This window comes from Stegodyphus dumicola, chromosome 1 (assembly GCF_044657685.1).
Source record: "Stegodyphus dumicola isolate Sdum_Otavi_A_Nest chromosome 1, ASM4465768v1".
NCBI lineage: Eukaryota > Metazoa > Arthropoda > Arachnida > Araneae > Eresidae > Stegodyphus > Stegodyphus dumicola.
In genome coordinates, this window is record NC_140768.1 from 283498414 (window position 1) to 283511726 (window position 13313).

A 13313-nucleotide genomic window follows, 5' to 3' on the forward strand; every position below is an offset into this window, starting at 1 on the left:
ACTGTTTGCGGACTTCGCACCAATGTGAATACTACCACACAAGTGTGTAATGGGATTTTTGCGCACACCCCTTGAAACTCATCCCAAAGTGTGCCAAGGTTACGTAGTCTGCGACGGTACACTTCATCTTTGACTGTGCCACATAAAATAATCGAGCGGTCTGGAGAGCGCGCAGAAAACTCGATTGGTCCCTTGCTTCCTATCCACTAGCCTGGTACATTTTGATCCAGGTATTCTTGCACGTCCCTGTGATAGTGCGAAGAGTCGCTATCTTGTTGGTAATAAAACATGGCATTACAGCACATTCTAGGAGACAAAGCAGACGACACTTTTGGTAAATTCTTAGCCTGTGTAACAGTAATGTGAGGATTATCTTCAATCCTGTACACACAATTATGCCAACTAACAATTCCATGAAGTCTAAAATGCGCTTCATTCGGCGAAACGGTGTTACCCATGAATACTGGTTCACGTGTAACCATCTTCTGAACCCATTCACAAAATTGGATCCGAACGCCATCCCTATGTGTCGTAAACCACGTAACGCTGTTGTGATATTCAAGCGATGCGCACGAAATTCCACTGGACATTTTGGTGCAAAGTACGGAGTCAGTCCTGACTCGTACTCAGAAATGTATCGATGCTGAAGATTATGGTATGATTATTTACTTTAAACACCACTTAGAACATTCAGTTTGACTACAAAGCATACTTATTTTTCAAATTGGAGTATAACTGTACTATTCCGAGAAGTTTAACCTTGTAAGTTCGAAAATAAATTTTCTATGAGAGTTCAAAGTGTGTTTACCTTTTTCTGACGCAGCCTGTATACTTCAAAACTGGTTGTATTCGGTATACTGGAAAGCTCCATCCGTTTTATGACAAGAATTTTCGACATTTAAGCACATATTTGGCACATGTTCAGCTGTGTATTTTTATCGCTTAATGTATAAATACTTACGTAGCAAATTAACAAAAACAAAGTTGATTCATGTTAGTCTTAAGTGTGAGTGAAGCGATAATGTATCCATGGCTACTGATAAAGTTCATTTACGCCACTGTATTTTATACGAATTTCAACAAGGAAGAAATGCTACAGAAGCATGTAGAAATTTAATGAAAATGTTTGATGAAGGTACAGTTTTTGACAGGACATGCAGAAGGTAGTTCGAAAAATTTGAAACATGTGATTTCGACCTTTCTGATAAGCCACGTTTTGGGCGACGCATATTGTGAACCTGGAAAACCTAGACCTTCCACCTCTAAACCAAATTTGACTCTGAATAAGAGAATGTTGTGTATATTGTGGGATATTCGAGTACAAATACATTATGAGATTTTAAAACCGAACGAAAAGCTCAATTTGGAGAAAAATTGTCAACAAATAGACAATTTTAAGACAGCAGTCCAAGAAAAGAGGACGGCGATGTTTAATAGGAAGGACATTATACTGCATCATGATAATGCCAGGCCACATGCTGATTTGGGGACTCTTCAAAAAATTGCAGAACTAGACTGGGAAATTCTGTCGCATCCACCATAATCTCCAGAATTAGCAACCTCCGATTATAACTTGTTTTTGCCCTTATAAAAATTTTTGAAGGGCAAAAAATTCGAAAATGAAGGAGATATCAAACAACTACTGGCTCAATTTTTCGTATCAAACGTTACAACATTTTTCAAAAATGGGATATACAAATTGCCCTCACGGTGGCAAGAAGTCATTAATAATAATGACAATTACATTATTTATTGAAGTTTATTGACGGTAAGAAAAATTTTTATTTTGTTTTATTCCAAAAACTGTCTCTGCAATTTGTTTCAGTTTCTGCAAAACTCTCTTGATGGTAAAAAATTGGCCGACCGAAGAGCCACTAAAAATCACTTGGCCAGTTTTATCGACGATAAACACAGAAGTTCTACACCGATGGAATTATGAAGCTACCCGAAAAATGGCCAAAGGTCATAGATAATAATGATCAATATGTAGTTGATTAAAATTGAGTTTCAATAAAAAAAGTTATTAAAAAATGTACGAAAAAGGGCGGAGACTTTTTATATGACTCAATATTATAGACAATTATTCTACGTAAGTATATGAACACTGTGTCAGATTAAATGAACCTTCTCGATCCTTCAGATTGCTGAGTTCTTCACTGACTGACTAATTAACATATGTTCGGACGATCAGTCATGATTGGCTATAACGTACGAGATTTGCACATTGCTATCTGCAGAGGCTGCGATTTTTAGCCACTCAGATATAACTAAGCTTTCGAAAATTGCTTATTTGCTTTGCTTAACTTCAGGAAACCAGCCTAGAAAGCTCACGAATTCAAAACCTAGGAGAACCAGACTTCTCACATTTCTGTTTTGATATAACTTCACAATACACGTACCTGACGTCACATTTTTTTAAGTATGTTCTTTTCGTTTAGGCAGAAAAGTCCCTCCACTGTTGTGTACTAGCTCATTACGAGTTTTGATTGAAACTAACTGAGAAATCACTGTTTTGTTTCTAAAGTATTCATATAAACTTTTGAAACATCGCTTCGAACAATTAGAAATATCCAAGGACAACTCTGCTTAATTTAAAAAAAAAAAAAAAATTTTTTAGTTTTTTAAATTTAGATTTAGCATGTTAATGGAATTTTACCTGTTTGTATAGTCTCAGCAGACTGACTGAAAAATTTCGTTGTCTTCATTATTGCACCTTTATAAAGGTTTGCAGATATTTTCATTTGTTGCTTCAAATGAATATCTCTTCTAGATTACTCTGTCTGAAGCTCTGCTTCAATAGTATAACAGCGAGATTTTTCGTTATTTTAAAATTGGTACTAATAGCACAGTGAAGTTGCTTAATTCATTCTTGATCTTAGTATTGTCAAACAACTGAAAAGGACAAAGCGAAAATCTTACTTTCACATGAAAACTACTAAACGGCTACTTTTTATGTATGTATATAGTTTGAAAATGTCTTCTGTTATTACAAGGTGTGGCTATTAATTTCCAGGACTGCTCTAATAACACCAGAACAGATGGTGTGAAAAACGTAACCTTTTAATATGTTTTGAAGTAATCCCATCTGCCGTAAAACACTTCTGTGCTCGGCTGTATAAGTTGTGGAAACAACTTTTAAAGTCTTCTTTCGGAAGGCTCTTCAATGTCGACATCACGTTGCATGACAACGCCCGCTCCCACATTGCGTTGCCAGTGAAGAGGTTTTTGGCCAAGCATGAGGTCATGGAGCTGCACCATCTGCCATACTCTCCTGACTTGGCCCCGCAGACTTCTTTTTGTTTTCCATACTCAAAACTGTGGTCAAAGGAACACGTTTTGTGGATGTTGAAGACATCAAGAAGAACATGACGTCAACATTGAAGAGCCTTCCGAAAGAGGAATTTAAAAGTTGTACAATTTAGTTCAGTTGCAGAATGTACAGGTTCACCATTGGACAAGTTGACCAGTTATTAAAAAATGTACGAAAAAGGGCGGAGACTTTTTATATGACTCAATATTATAGACAATTATTCTACGTAAGTATATGAACACTGTGTCAGATTAAATGAACCTTCTCGATCCTTCAGATTGCTGGCTTCTTCACTGACTGACTAATTAACATATGTTCGGACGATCAGTCATGATTGGCTATAGCGTACGAGATTTGCACATTGCTATCTGCAGAGGCTGCGATTTTTAGCCACTCAGATATAACTAAGCTTTCGAAAATTGCTTATTTGCTTTGCTTAACTTCAGGAAACCAGCCTAGAAAGCTCACGAATTCAAAACCTAGGAGAACCAGACTTCTCACATTTCTGTTTTGATATAACTTCACAATACACGTACGTCACATTTTTTTAAGCATGTTCTTTTCGTTTAGGCAGAAAAGTCCCTCCACTGTTGTGTACTAGCTCATTACGAGTTTTGATTGAAACTAACTGAGAAATCACTGTTTTGTTTCTAAAGTATTCATATAAACTTTTGAAACATCGCTTCGAACAATTGGAAATATCCAAGGACAACTCTGCTTAATTAAAAAAAAATTTTTTTTTTAGTTTTTTAAATTTAGATTTAGCATTCCCTGCACCCAGGTATCTCCAGTGTCAACGCCTTTCCATTCATTCAAGCTCTCGCCGTCCTGACGCTAGCACGCAGCAAAGATATGCCTTATTGCTTGTTAAGGAAACAGTAGCTATATTGCATTTATACCATGGACATACTTAGGAGAAGTAACTAGCGCTACTGTGCAGGAGATCACGGGCTCAAAGATTGCACAGCTCAAACACCTGAATGCATCAACTGTGGCGAAGCCAATAATCATTACGGTACCAGATATGACTTCGCCCATCCCGCCTACCACCCCGATTGTCCAGAGTATCAACGTCGCGTCCAGCTCATCAGGGCAAACACAGACTACTAACTTCAATCCTTATAGTCTAGCATCAGGTAACTTAGTATCTGATTCTTCATTGGATCATATACAAAAAGATCTTAATACCACTCTTCTGCAACGAACTTTACCGACGGAATGTCTACAAATAAACCTTCAACATGCTCGAGCTGCGACGGCACAGACTGTAGAATATGCTACTTCTGAGCATATTGACTTCATCTTAATCCAGGAGCCGTATTGTCTAAATGGTAAGGCGGTTGGCTTTCCACTGCACTGGACACTATATCAAAAGGAAGATCCTGTACTTCCACCCCGTGCAATTATTGTCAATTGTAATTCTTCCTGGTCTCCTTTACTTGTCACTGCGCAGCGAGATATTGTTGCTGTTCTTCTGGAAGTTCATCATCTGACAGTCCTCCTGGTTTCCATTTATTCCTCACCGTCTTCAGAAATCGAACCTGTGCTCTCTGCGATGCAAGATTTACTGACCTCAATTCAAGTTCCAAATTTGCTCTTTTCTGGTGATTTTAATGCTCATAATGTTTCGTGGGGATATGCTACTACGGACGTAAAGGGTAGAATTCTGGAAGATTTTATATCCAGTTTTAATCTCGTGAAACATAATTCACATGATGCTCCTCCGACTTTTGATCGTCAACATTCACATGGTTGGCCAGATTTGACTTTGTCTACTTTGCCTATGGCCTCTCTTCTTCAAGATTGGCGAGTAATTGAGGGTCTAAGTCTATCAGACCATAACTATATACGTTTTTCACTCGCGGGAACTACAGCCACCTCCATCGTACGGCGTTATAATTTACCTGGCCGAAAGGTCAGACAGTTTACTGCAGCCATTCAAGCCAATTTGGCCTCTTATCATTCTCGTCTTCAATCTCTGCATTCTCGTGGAGATCTACAAAATTTTACTAGTGATCTTATGGCTACCATTCGAATAGTATGTGATAGTGTTTTGCCTATTCGTACCACTAAGAAGTTATGTACATTAAATTGGTAAAATGCTCAGTTTCGTACTCAACAACAAAAATGTAGAGCTCTTCGACGTCGGCTAAAGCAAGAACGTCGAAATAATATCATCTCCAATACTCTGCTTCTTTACCGACAGGAAAGAGCATATTACAAACAAATGATTATACGTGCCAAATTAACTAGCTGGCGCAAATTTTGTTCTGAGACAACATCTGTTTATGGTATTCATCATAAGATTGCGACCGACAAGCTGTTTAAGCCAGCAACTTTCCATCTTTTACCTACACTTAGTCCTAATAGTCACCTGACTGAATCAACTCTATCAGAAGTCCTTGACACGGTTTTTTCTACAGATGATAATTCAACTGATTCCTCCTTTCATCAGACTATTCGAAATCAAACTTCTAGTCTTCAAACACCAGACGATGTTATTTTTACTACTCAAGAAATTCGGCAAGTCTTACGCCAACTCCCTAATAAGCGCTCACCGGGTCCAGATGGTGTTGACTACCGTATTGTCAAATTGATTATTAGCACCAATCTCAGTCTCTTCCAAAGCCTGTTTAATAAGCTATTCAATAATGGAACTTTTCCTCAATGTTTTAAAATTGGCCAGGTGATCTTATTTTTAAAGAAACACCGTGATCCAGCCCGAGCCGATTCTTATCGCCTTATTTGTTTGTTGTCAGCTTTTGGCAAAACTTTTGAAAAACTTCTTATGGGACGATTGAGATTTCATTTGCACTCAACAAATTATCTGTGTTCTTTTCAATACGGTTTTCGCACCAAAAGATCAACACTGCATGCTTTAAAGGAAGTTCAAGATACCATCCTGCGCAATAAGTTCTCCGGCCACCACACAGCGTTTATCTCAGTGGATTTAAAGAGCGCCTTCGATACGCTGTGGTGGCCGGCAGTTCTATATGCATTAAGAGATGCCAATTGCCCCCGCAATTTATATAATACTCTTGCACATTATCTGTCCGATCGACATTTGATCATTTCCTATAATGGAGGCCTGGTACATAGATGTCAGACTCGAGGGTGCCCACAGGGTTCATGTGCGAGCCCCTTTCTCTGGAATGTGACATACAATCTTATCCTTAAGCAGCCATGGCCTGCATATGCACATTTATTATCAAGTGCTGTTAAATATCTGTATATATTGAATTTGCATATTTATCTGTTGCATATGTATTGTCCTAATAATCTCTTTGCTGTCCATAGCAGCTATCAATGTACTTATGGTACATTTTTTACCAGGTGCTGTTAAATATCTGAATATATTAAATCTGCATATTTACCTATGAATAATAATGTTATTGTCTTTATTTTTATCTTTTGCCCGTGTATTATCAAACATGTAACTGTCTGTATTCCCTCATAATGCACTATGATAATATCTACATTGAACGTATTTTGCGTTTTTCACTGTATAATAGTATATAATATCTTGGCATATCTAGTTGTGCGTATTAATGATACATTGTTTGCCAGTTGCTGTTAAACATCGGTATACCATATACTTGCATATTTGGCTATACATTATACTGTTACTGTCTTCTTTTCATCAATTGCCCATGTAATATCATACATTTAATTCTCTGTGTAATAATAACACTGAATGTATTGGGGTCGCTAGAGATTTTCATTGTATAATATATCCAACCATTATCCATTGTTTTAAATATATCCATTGTATTTATACCAACATTGAATGTATTTTGTGTTTTTCACGGTATAATATATGTTCATAATTTGTGGCATACTTAAGTCTATATTTCATCCTTTGCAAATGTATAGTAACACATTTAACTGTCTGATCAATTTATTTGCTGCATAAGGATCACAGGTGTCATGACAATTTTAAATGTATATTTTTGTTACCAACACTGAATGTATTTTATATTTTTATTGTATAGTATTGTAGTATATCTACTGTATCGTATCGTATTATGGTATTGTTTAGTATTGTATAGTATCTTATATCAGTTGGCTTTATACAGGTTAAATATGTTAATTTTTATTCATTATAATCGTATAATTAGCTTTTGTATTGTATTGTATTGTAGTATTGTATAGTATTGTATGGTATCTTATATTAGTTATCTTTTATGCAGGTAACTGCATCAATTTATTTGCTGCATTAGGATCACTGGTGTCATGACAATTTTAAATGTATTCTTGTGTCACCAACACTGAATGTATTTTGTATTTTCATCACTAGTGTCATGACAATTTTAAATGTATTTTTGTGTCACCAACACTGAATGTATTTTGTATTTTCATTGTATAGTATTGTATAGCATCTACTGTATCGTATTATATTGTGGTATTGTATCTACTGTATCGTATTGTATTGTGGTATTGTATAGTATCTTATATCAGTTGGCTTTTAGTACAGGTTAAATATGTTAATTTTTTTTGTATTGTATTGTATTGTAATATTGCATATTATTGTATGGTATCCTATATTCGTTAACTTTTATGCAGGCTAAATATGTTATTTTTATTCCTCATAATCGTATAATTAGCCTTATTGCATGTTTTTCCCACAATACCACGTGATCAATTGTATTGTACCGCTATTGCATTCTGTTACTAAGTTTGGTACGAATCCTGTACCATAATTGGTAGTAACCAATGTATCGACCTTTGTATATCTTAAACACAGTTGCATGCTAAATATATTTTGTATAACATATTCCTTTTTCCTAACCATTGTTGTACTATAGGGATTGAATAAATTATATTGTACGCTACCTACTTCTTCTGTATCACATCACTACCTGCGGTATTGTAACATGACTTTGTCATAGCGAATATCCACTTTATTACACTGACTCTCAATATGTTGCTTTGTCAAATATATGTACTTGGCTATGCAATGTATCCCGATTCAGTTGTTAGTCTTCTGAATTAAGTGGAATTCTGAATGCTTTACGCATTTCTCATGTATCAGTACTTCCAGTCACACACTGATGGCTATTGTATTCTTTTATTTTTATTTCTTTTGGTATATCCTCTGTGTATTGCTGTAATCATTTACATTCATTATGTCACTATGTTCTCTATTTTTATGTTATATTGTCATTAAGTCTAATTCTACTGTCTATATTTTACTCATTGTATATTATTGGGCTGCCCAACATCAGACTGTACTTTAGCTTATGTATATTCTATATTTGTGTGTATTACACCTTTGTAAAATTTTTGCTTATTGTCAAAACTCGCCCTTTTTGGCCCTGCATGCTTTTGTTATTTTATTTAATAAATGTGGGACCTGGGCGGTTGTTGGGACTGTCTTTCGTGGGCATTTGGTCTGTTGGACTGTCCCCGGGTTGAATTTGGCTCTGGGTTTGGGCGCCCGGTGCGTGGCGTCTTGTGATTCCTCTTTAGGCTCTAGATATAGGTGGACGTGGTGCTATACCGATTAACCTTTTGGTAAAGGGACAGTGTCCACGTCCTCCGTTGCTTATCGCTTATATGCTTGAGGCACTGCCCGCGATCTGGTAAAATACAAAGCGTTGCAAGCAACGCCTGGCAGGATCCTGTGCGATGTAATTTATCTGGATATCTAGTGTGGCTGGACAATACCCACATTGCCAATGGTTAAAGAATAGGTGTCCACCACATTTCTCCATATCCATATCCATATATGCTTGAGTTGAAAACAATGATGTTTTCTCCAGTCTTAAACTGGCGCTGACCCGACACCCGTGCTAATATGCATTTATTTTAATACGTATTTTGATTACACAGAAAATTTCTATGTCAGCTAATTAGCTCTTATAAATCTGTAATTCGAAAGGGGGAGAGAAATTCTGCTGTACTTAAATATCTAATCATATGTATATCTTATTTTGGGTCAATTTTATTGGTAAACTTTTACGTGATCTAAGTTATTTTCCTTGCTCTAGAATAGTGCTGACCTTTTAAAAATTTAAATTACTTAATTTCGTTAAATATTTATCAAATATATGTCAAAAGTTAGATTTCAATTAAAAGATGGCAACATTTTAATAGCAATTTATCCATAAAATATTTTTTGATTAAAAATTCTGATAAAAAAACGTTTTCTAAAATTTTAGTTTTCACTAATTTGTTTCATTTAAATGAATGAGAAATACGGATAATGTTAATCTTTCTTTTGCATTTCTACCTAAACATGGACAAATTTTGACAACTCTAAAATCGATGATTCGGTGCATAATTGCCAGTTAAACATAGTTACTAAGGATTATACATGTTTGAGTTGAAAAACAGTAATGTTTTCTACAAAATATAGCATAATTAATTCAATCTGTTTCGGTCAATTTTACACTAATTTCACGTTAATATTCTAGCATGTGAGTATAAGTTGTGTACCTACATAACTTAGAATTCATATTTTTTAGAATTATTTACTGTAGACATTTATTTATGTATAAAGAGCAAAATTCAAATTAATATTTCTTTCAGGAAATTGTTTATATACATTTCAGAAATTTCAAAAGACAACAAAGTATTATAAAATAAAATTTTATTATACTTTGTTGTCTTAACATAGGTAAGAAGTTTGTTAAATTTCAATTAAATAATTTGGTGACATAAATCAGTTCATACACTTTCTTTTAATATACCATATGAAACCTGCCTATATCTAAGCCAAGGATGATAATTTTAAATTACATTTTGACATAATTTCTTTAAATTAAAGCAAAAATAAAGGAATCCAAATACATTTGAGCTGGATCAGTTAAGAGGAAGTTAGAAGACTGCAGCAGACCTGCAAGATAAGAAAAAGATATCTATAAGAAACAGATTAATTTTAAACTTTGTTATGAGATTATTTTATTGAATTGCACTGATGAGATAGAAAGATAATACAAGATTGGGTATAATTGCCAATTAAAAATTCTATAAAATAAGCATAAACGTTAAATTAAATGCTACAGAAGGTAGAAACATGTACTTGCGCCTTTTGCAATAAACAGAATACGAAAAATATGGATAACTCAAACACATAATTGGGTTCTTAGATAGGCTTATATTGTAAATAAATTCGTGAGCAAGTAAGCTTTAAATCTCTCTCAAAGCTTGCTAAATCTCTCTCAAAAACACCATTTCAACCAATATCAGTATTGGTAAATATTTGGTTACCTGGAGTCTGGACTATTGGGTACGACCAAAGATTTAATTCTTCAGTGAAATGCTACATCACACATGGAAGCGATTTCTGTTTATTTCACAAACAGCAAAATGAAGTCTCTATGCATTTGCAAAGCGACTCACATTTCATCTGGTGTTAACCAAGAATAAATAATTACCGCTAATTGATACCTGTATTGGAAGTACATCATACGATCAATATATTGTGTGAATGCTCGTCTAACTTCCTGTTCCAGCAGAAATCGTATCGCCTGTACATCCAAAGTAGGGCCCAAATGATTGCATACATATTTTTTTTTTCACTGATAAATCAAGTTTCAATTTCAGCATTTAATCTTGAGTACTTTTTATGAACGCCCAGTTTTTCATTGAATTTCAATACCCGTCAATGGCACACTTCTCTAGTTGGTGGTTTGCTTTCTGAAAATAATTGTGATTTGTTGTTATATTTACTTGCATATTAGCAAAAGTTTGCGATCGGCAAATTTTTGCTAATATTTTAATTTAGGTTTAGCGCGAACTTCCATATAAATGCAGGATCCATCTACTATTTTACCCCGAGTACGTAGGTGAAAGCTCCTTACTCTAACTATCCAGATAAATATCACTTTCCTGGGATCCACGGTGCCGTTTTGTTGCCGAGGTGATACTGGTGTTTGCTGCAACCGATAATTATCGCAAATATTTATCAACAATTATCGCAAATATTTACTGCCACAACTGGCGGTGTCATCAGTTGTTTCATTTTGTGTTCGGATTTGGGCTCATGGGACATTTACACCGCTACCTGGATGTTACAGTAAATATTGTATACGCCCAATTATTATAACAGGAGCACGTTGCACTGCTGCTTAAGTAATATGCTAGCCTGTGTTATGCTATGTTACGTTATGTGCGCGTAGCGTTCGCTGTGCCTAAGGCAGAACAGATACCAAAAATTCTTTCCGAAGATATACACAGGTGACTCCGACATAAAAAACGGAAAATGGTGCGCCATAAAAATTTATCTCAATGATTATGATACAAAGGACTTCAAATTTCAGCTCGATGTAGAGAATAGCGTATTTCAATAGGAAATATTCGCGATCCTATAAGTAATCCACAGAAGCATGCGTCAGCATTTCCCAAGGACCTACCTCTATACAGATTGTTTCTCAGCAGTACATGCAATCGCAAACACAAGTAACAAATCTTCCAGCGCCTAAGGCCAACATTTCTTTGTAACTAGGCCTATGTTGAGCACAAAGGAAATGATACATCCAAATTAACAAAAGCAATCAATTCTTTTCTGGGGGGGGGGTCATGTATATGCTTCCTCTACAAATTTTGGAGGCACAACTCTTTGCCATATAAATAGCATGCCATATTTGTATGCATATAAAACGTCACCTCATGGTGTAATATCGACACCCCTTCTTCTCCCGGACTCAAGTCACCGTCCCACAGACACAATAACCTTCATGTACATTACAATCTCAATTGCCGTTATCATGGCACTATTTCAGTACAGCTGGTAAGATCAACCAACAATAGTTTGATACTTGATGGTAATTTACTTGATGGTATTGGTATGCATATAAAAATATAGAATATTTACTTTCCATACGTCACGAAGAATAATGAATTTCCTTCCTTCATTTTATATCAGCGGTCGCCAACTGGCGGTCTGTGATAACTTTTTGCTGGTCCACAGAAAAATTGGGACATTATTTATATTTTTATGAAGATACAGTTTAAAAAATAACGAGTAACAAAATCTAATATTGTTACGTTTTTCCTATTCTTCTGACACCAGTTGTTACGTTATTTTCTTCCTTCACGTTCTTGCGGGATTCGTGTGGATTTGGAGTGAATAACGACGACACTTTATGAAGTACTGAAACACACTTTATTTGCCAGTATTGTCAGGACAGGTCCAAAACACGTTTTACAGTCGTCGAAGATTTACTATAAACAAGCTGACACGATCAGCGACACAGCCTTCAAGTTATCAGGCTATCACGGTGGAGACAGCTTCCTGCAAAGCAGCCGACTCTGCTTTCCGGAGTACAGCTCCCGACTCTACTTGGTCGTTCTCGGAACTCCCCGTACTCTCGAGAATCTCCACGCTACAACTCGCGATGCACTCGGCGACACACGAGCACAGCTCCTGACTCTTCGGTTCACTCTTTCCCGGAGCTCAACACGCTCTCTCGATGATGCACTAAGCGCCATACACTAACTATTCTCCAACCGTCCATGGTATATCGCCAATTTTGTCGCCATATGTGGCAACCCTACCCTTCTTGCTATTTTATGGCAACCCTAAAACTGTTTTGCGGGGAAGCTATCTTACCGCGCCTTTACATTTCGTAACAATATAATGGAATATAGATTATACCTTTTTTTTTTTTTTAAATTTTAGCTACTACTTTTAGAGAAATTCCTTCTGAATTTAGCTATTTTTGCAGGTGTATCTAGCGACATTTGAAAGTGAGAGTTGGCATCCATGAATATGTTCCTGTTGTCAATATTAGCGCGAACTGGAATTCTCTTTCCTTTTGAATTACAAACATATGCTATTGTAGTCATTAATAACACAGTTTTTCTCCGTGTCAATAGGCAGCTTGATGGATTTTTATGCATGGAACTTGATGGAATTATAAACAAGAATGCAGATGATTCATTCGCATTCTTGTTTATAATTGCATGACTGGAATTTTCCGCTTTTGTTTTATCTAACTGTTGACGGATGGCGCCATTGCTGAGTAAGCGATGATTATTATGTTTACAATAATTAAAA

The 13313-nt window shown here is 35.9% G+C and overlaps 1 protein-coding gene across 1 annotated transcript in view; it reads right to left on the minus strand.

Moving 5' to 3' along the window:
* Positions 1-9916: 9916 nt before the first annotated feature.
* Positions 9917-13313, minus strand: part of LOC118195945 (CRISP/Allergen/PR-1-like) — a 63997-nt gene continuing 60600 nt past the window's right edge. Inside the window, exon 8 of the mRNA XM_085807945.1 lies at positions 9917-10148. The gene's annotated coding sequence lies outside the window, so the exon portion shown is untranslated. The remainder of the gene's footprint in view (positions 10149-13313) is intronic.